Source organism: Canis lupus, chromosome 1, assembly GCF_048164855.1.
Source record: "Canis lupus baileyi chromosome 1, mCanLup2.hap1, whole genome shotgun sequence".
Classification (NCBI taxonomy): Eukaryota; Metazoa; Chordata; class Mammalia; order Carnivora; family Canidae; genus Canis; species Canis lupus.
The window spans coordinates 79,535,994-79,543,573 of NC_132838.1; the positions used below are offsets into that span (position 1 = coordinate 79,535,994).

Sequence of the window (7,580 nt, forward strand, 5' to 3'; positions counted from 1 at the left end):
TAAAATCTTTTTTTAAAAAAGATTCCTTTCTAGGCAGTAATGGAAAGAAACAAAAAATAGAAAAAATAAAAGCACAACAGTATAATCTAGTCAAAAAAGAAAAAGCATGAACCAATAAAAGTAAGAAAATATGCCAAATATTTCTATTGTTTATACTCATGCAAATTGAAAAGAGATGAATTTTTGACCTTAGACTATCAAAATTTAAAAAATAATGTGATTGCTATGATTGTGTGAATAGACATATCATTGGTAGGATTGTAAACCAAAACTACCTATTTAAAATGTAATTTGCTAGTGGCAATTCAGACATAAAATGCATGTAACCATCAAGCCATCAGTCCCACCTCTAGGAATTTATCCCATAGCAACTTGGGCACAAATGATACATGATGACATGAAATGATCACAGCAGTGTATGTCGCGGCAAGAAAAACAGAAAACCTCAAACAGGAATAAGAAATGTTAAATTGCAGTGCATCTACAGTATGGAATACTGTGCAAACTAAACACTTTATTTAGATCTACTTGCTCTGATATATGATAATCCCCCCTTATCTACAGGGGTATGTCCTGAGATCCAGTGGATGCATAAACCATGGATAGAACTGAACTCTATATATTATATTCTTTTCCTAGTACATACATACCTATGACAAAGTTTAATTTATAAATTGGGCATAATAAGAGGTTAACAATAATAACTGATAATAAAATGGAACACCTGGGTGATTCAGTTGGTTAAGTGTCTGACTCGATTTCAGCTCAGGTCATGATCTCAGGGTCATGAGACTCAGCTCAGCAGAGAGTCTGCTTGAGATTCTCCTTCTCTCTCTCTCTCTCTCTCTCTGCCTCTTCCTACCAGTAGTGCTCACACACTTTCTCTTTCTCAAATAAATTAAAAAAAATTATAGCAATACTGTAAGAAAAGTTATGCAAATGTGATCTAAGTATCTTCTCATACTGTACTCACCTTCTGCTTGTGATGATGCTTGTGTGATGAGGTGAAGTGGGGAGAAGTGAGGTGAATGACATGGACAATGTTAGGCTACAACTGATCTTCTTAGGTCTGTCAGAAGGAAGATCATCTACTTCAAGACCATGGTTGACTATGGGTAACTAAAACTGTGGAAAGCAAAACCACAAATATGTGAGGGGACTACTTAATAGAATAGAATGCCCATAAATATTGCTGAGTAAAAACATAAAGGATTTAGAGGGGGGAAAAGTGTGTAAGTCCCATTTCTGAAAGAATATCAAATCAGCAAAATACTATATGTATGATAGCCTGCATGTGTATAGGAAAAACGCTGGAAAGACAAAGATTGAATTGTTCCTGGGGCTTACTATCTGTCAGGGGATTAGAGTGTCTCTTCTACCATTACTTTGGTTGTTACCACTACAACCACTACCCTTGCTGGCTGACACCTACCTAGACAGGTTCTAAATACCCTGTATATGTTACTTAACTCATCTAATTCTCTCAGCATACTTGGGATATAAGTATTAGTAACCTTCATATTTCACAGATAAAGATACTGAGAGCATTAGTATCCTGACACCTGCAAGGCAGACAATTTCAGTTTTAATTTCATAAATTTCTATTCTTGACCTCCCATTCAAATTTCCACATAGCTTCCCAGAGTGGTCGTATTACAATTGAAAATTAGGTCCTATCACCCCTCTGCATGGAACCCTTCCATGACTTACCCTTTCTTCAGAATAAAAGCTCATGTCCTGATGATGGCTTATAGGATTTTGGGTTCTGCTTCCTCTTGAGCCTCCCCTTCTACCAAACAGCCACATTTGTCTACTTGTTCTTCCCTGCTCTTTACACTAGTCAATCACTTTACTTAGGTTCTGCTAAAATATCCAGCCTTCCACACACCTCCAGATACCTCTTGAACACCTTACAGCGCTTATTATATACTTAAAAATTTACTTTTTAGAAATATTTTTTAATTTATTTGTGAGAGAGACAGTACGAGAAGGGGTGAAGGGTAGAGGGAGAGGGAGAAGCAGACTCCCCACTGAACAGGAAGCCCGACACAGGACTTGATTAGAGGATGCTTGGATCATGACCCCAGCTGAAGGCAGATGTCTAACCAACTGAGCCACCTGGGTGCTCTTACTACATATTTATTTATGCATCTGTTTATTATCTATTTTCCCCTGCAAGAATGTAAATCTATCTGTTTTATTCCTGCATCCTGAGTGTCCAGAAGAGGATGTGGTGCATAGTAAGTGTTCATTAAATATTTGTCAAGTAAATAAATCACTTTTAAAAACAATAACAAAAAGGTCTGAAGTTAAGTTACTGCAGGAATAAATTGGGATTAAGATTGAATAGCCGTATGTGTGTGCTGTGTGCATGTGTGTGTAAAGAGAAAGCACAGTTGAAAGTTGTTTAGCATGGAGATTTTAGCAGTACATAAACAATATAGATTTTCTTTTAAGCAATCAAATAGAATTAATTTAATCCATATTTGGCACTTTATTTTGACTCATGTCAACCAAAACCAAAACTGAAAAAAGTGATAAAAGCAAGTAGTCTCAATGGAGGTTTGTTCCACTTATAAAGAGATGTACAGTAGTTTGGAATAATCTTTTATTTCCTACCCACCTTCTCTTCATTCTGCACCTACCTACCTCAACCATCCGTTCAGGCAGATAAAAATAATATCACTGAATACATGGACTATATCTGAGCAAACAATGGATTAAATATCCATGAAGGAAAATGGTTTTCTGATCTTATTTAATAATCAATTAAATCAATTTCAGTAACCACATTCTTTGTAGCTGTGCAGCTCTATGATTCTATAACTCATCTAAGAAAACCATTTTCTCTATTCATTCAAATACTATGTATATCAGTCATGGTTTTGTTGGAAGCCACTATGTATATTGCAGTTATGAAAAGAGTCTTATGAAGTATAAGGGATGAAAGGCTTAAACAACCTTAAAACTTAGGGAGCACATGGGGGCAGAGTGCCTATTGATCCCCTCAGCTGTAAGCAATGAATCCTGTGGTTTTTCAAGGAAGCCCCAGGAAGCTGTGCATTTTTCAAGAATTTCTGGAAAATTGCTACCAGCATTTCAGTGTAAGGCAGCAAAAAGGGTGGTTGTCAAGGGCTTACCGAGAAGTCCCCATGAATCATGTCTCCCATGGCTAGACAGAACTGCTTCCAGAAAATAATGGCATCTTGTTCCCTTTTGCCTTCTAAGCTTTGTGCAAATGACTATCACTGGCCAACTCTTTCATGGAGGACATTCTGGAAATTCTAGAAGAAACTTTGAGGATGGTGTTTCAACAACAGGGAATCTGAAGACTTCCTTTAATGGCACATCTCTCTATGATTCAGATATTGGTAAACAACACTATCACCTTTTTTCTGAGCAAATATACATGTGTTTGTGAGGACCTAAAGCCAGAAGTTGAAAAGTAGATAGTTTCTGTGGATTGTGTTTTTGTTTTTATCTTTTTCTTTTTTGGCCTGCAGAGTATCTTTTTTGGTTGTTTTTTTTTTTTTTTTTATTGAGTTGATTATTTATAAAGTGGGAAATTTCACATATAAATCTGAATTTCTGGGATCCCTGGGTGGCGAAGCAGTTTGGCGCCTGCCTTTGGCCCAGGGCATGATCCTGAAGACCTGGGATTGAATCCCACGTCGGGCTCCCGGTGCATGGAGCCTGCTTCTCCCTCTGCCTATGTCTCTGCCTCTCTCTCTCTCTCTCTCTCTCTCTCTGTGTGACTATCATAAATAAATAAAAATTTAAAAATAAATAAATAAATAAATCTGAATTTCTGGTATTTCTGAAAAATGGAAGATCAGCAAGTGCTAGCCTCTATTTCCTGTGATGATTGTATTTGAATGCCTGTTGCCCTTTGTAGTCATGGCATGTGTTCACAAGTCATTGACAGCTCCACACCTCTCAGAATAGCTCTTTTACTAGTTCCTCAGCTCATCGATATTACCTCCCTGGGCCCTAGGGACATTATAGTATGTAACTCCTGCTCTAGAACTTCAAGGAAGATATAATCACGACTTTTTATAGTACCAGTGTCCTAAATATCTCATCAGGTAATATTTTTACAAGCTATTAGCTATATCTGAAGCATGTTTTCCCCTCAAATCATGTTTTCCATTCACATTTTCATACTGTACATTAGTAACCTTTCAGCTTTTATAGACTTCTTTATTTTTCACATAATAGTACTTTTAATTAAAGGAAAATTGAAAGTAATTTTTGCCAAAAGTTACTCTGCACCCCATAATATGACAAAACACAAAGGTCTCACTGATAAGTAAGTTTGAGTAGTTAGATACAACCACTGATATGGTTATTTCTGTCTATCACAAACTTGTAACCCATGTGACTTAAATTCATATTCAGCAAAATACAAATTGCTAAAGATCATAGACCTTTTAAGTCACTAACAGTAGATGAAAATATGGCAATTAAATTTTCATAAGTCAAAAGTTTGATGTAAACTCACATGTACTTTTATATATGTCTCTTCCTGTATATAAATTCATCATTACATTGCATGTACATGAGCATGCACACACACACTCCCCATAATATTTTCTCAACCTCTCCAGACATGTCAAAATTTTGTTCTAGGTGACAGTAAACTGAGTCCCCTTGACTTTTTTGTCCTTGACACACACACACACACACACACACACACACACACACACAAAATCAGAAAAAAATGCAATCAAATAATGATGGATTTTCCTAAGAAAATCATACAAAAATGAGGTTTTGAGATATGTACTATAGCAAAATTAAACAAGTAAACAATAGACAAGCTAACTGCCTCAGCAGGTGAAGTATGAATTGAACTTTGAGCAATAGGTCTTTTTTCCTGAGATTCAGACCTGGGTTGAAAAAAGGTGAGGAAACACCTTGTCACCTAAAGTGATTATAGACTCTTCAGGTAATTTGGAAGCCTGAAGTTAGAGGGCTGGAAATGTACATATTAAAAAATACTTAAACTTTGGAAAGTCTTATAAATAATGTGCAGCTGTCCAGCAGTATGTATAATGTCTGCCAACTGTATAAAGTCTCCACAAATTCTGTTTTGGTTTGGCATTCAGTGTAGAAAAATAATATATCTGTTCCTTGTTTTCCACTTGAAGGCGACTATGCTTGAGTGTTCTGTATACAAGTCCTTGTTTTTCCCCATGACTGACATTCAAATACCAGAAATGACAAGTTATTGGCTATTGAGGAGAATAAAAATTCATTTATGTCTATAAATATCCAAGAGTTGTTTAGTTAGGAGGAAACAGATGACCTAACAGAAGACTAAATCTTGGCAAGTTGACTTTCATTGGCTGAACCCTGCCAATTTCATTCTAGCCAGCTGGTTTCCTCTAATCCTCTCCTGTTCCTTCTGTTTGAATGATTTCGTAGGGTTTTTTTTATGCCACACGCATCCATCACCACCAACTCCAAACAAAGAGCATGCTGGGTGAGAACAAAGCACAGATGAGCTGTCTAGGGGTTCACTATACTGGGGATGAGGCCAAGGAAACTCATCAAGAAATTCACACATCCACAGCTACAAGTTAGTCACAGTACAGAAAATGAAATTTAAGTGGGAGCCCCAAACCCTTTATTCTTGTAGTTTAGTTAACTGGACATCTGGAGACTCTCCAAATGACCTTTAGATCAACCTAAATTATGTTATTCTTTTGCTACTCAGAGAATCCAAGCAGAAGGGTGAGGAGTCCATAGAAAAAGACTTGCAGAGTGACAGGAAGCGTGTCCTGATTGCATAAGGTAGTGAGTTAGTTTGAGTCAATTAAGCTTATAATTTATTTCTTTTTAAAGACTACATTTTTTTCTTAAAATGGTCTTTGTATTTCCTTTAAATTTCATATTAACAACGCAATCAAATGAGGGTTCAATTATAATTAAATTTCTCCTTTTAAGGGCTGGAGTGCCTTGTCAGATAAAGTTGGAAGGGTGAGGCCAACAGGGGCAAGAAAGAGGCACAAGGGAGAACCCAGAGCAGGTGTGGAATGAAGCCGTGTACCTTAAGAAAAACTGGAAGCACTATGAAAAATGTACAAATCTGGCCTGCCTGTTTTAATTCCTAAGAGGAAGGGGCCACAAAGAGCATACGGAGAGAAAACAGAAACAGTTGGTTGATGGATGTTACACATTTAGGTTCTGTAATTACATGAGAAGTTGATTTATCACAGTGTCCTTGCATCACTGAAATGTCAGGGGCGAAACACATGTGTGGCCTCATGAGAGGAGGAATTGTTTTTAGGAAGCTCTGGCTTTGCAATCTAGGAATGACAAAAAAACCAAAAAACCAAAAAAACACAAGGCCAGTGTTATTACTCTGAGAACTTTCAGTGCAATTAATGCATGAAATTAAACATGTAAAGTGGAAAAAAGGAGAAATTCAAGCACCATAACCAATGCTCTGGCAACTTCAAGAATTGAAATGCTATGTAAATTTTCCTGAGGCTGGTTTTGCCTAACTGGCAAGTGGCCAAACATTCTTAATTTCAGTCTTTTAATACACATTAGGCTCTCCTATCTGGTGTTCACTCTGTGTATCACAGATGAAGATTCTTGAAACATTTCATGATTTTTTTTTTGGCCTCCACAAGATGTTAAATGCCTGAGCTTTGTTTTTTTAAATCATTTTTCATATTGGGAAATTGAAATACTCAAGAGCAAATAATCAGGTGAGCCAAATTGTCAGTGTAGACAAAGCTATAACAAGTAAACTATACGATCTTAAAAAATAGACATGCAGTTTTGAAAAATAACACTGAGTAATATAACAGTCTCCATTGACTTTTTTGCTTGAAAAATGCTGAAATCTTAACATAATTTATATATACATACATGTACACATACATATACAGACACACAAATGCATGCACATATACACAGACAAACATAATGTATTTGGATGGAGTTGAACATCAAAGGCTTCCCTTTATTCCCCCTGCATTATTCTCAGGCTGAAAATTGCATTAGTTTGAGTGCTTATGAAAATGACTATAAGCTACTGATTACTTTCTTTTCTGCATGGCGAAAATACCTTGGGAAGTAATACAATATCCACCTTTGATGACATCATTGTGGGGCATTCTATAGTTATATATAAGGTAAATAATAATGATTGGGGAAACTTAGATTAGTAGCAGTAGTATGTAACATCATGGTTGTTCCTATAAGCATTTTTCAGAGGCTAGAAGATCGTAACTATCAAGTTGATTTGATTGTTAAGGATTACCTAGCAAAGTAAGTTTTTAAACCTCTGCTACAAATGGACAGAATCTCAATCCTAATGAACAAGGGAGAGAACCCTAGCATTAGCTAATTGCATGCGATTTATTACAGTTGTGTGCCAAGCCAGCTCACATATGCTTGTGAAGGCAGTTGTTAAAATTTTCAAGAATTCTGAGACCAATTATTAAATTTTAAATTATATAAAGGTATAATTAAATAAATTATATTAAGACAAATAATACTCAAAATATATCAATTAATTCACTACATTTTACTATTGTCTATGATCTCAGGTTATCTTCATCTGT

At 36.1% G+C, this 7,580-nt stretch overlaps 1 long non-coding RNA gene across 3 annotated transcripts in view; it reads right to left on the minus strand.

The window, feature by feature from the left end:
* LOC140639040 (uncharacterized) overlaps positions 1–7,580 on the minus strand; it is a 187,616-nt gene that overhangs the window by 93,024 nt on the left and 87,012 nt on the right. For 2 of the 3 annotated variants that reach the window (XR_012035917.1, XR_012035920.1), the window contains exon 7: positions 974–1,125. The exons of the other annotated variant lie outside the window; for it this stretch is intronic. This is a non-coding gene — a long non-coding RNA (uncharacterized lncRNA). The remainder of the gene's footprint in view (positions 1–973; positions 1,126–7,580) is intronic. 3 annotated transcript variants of the gene reach the window in all.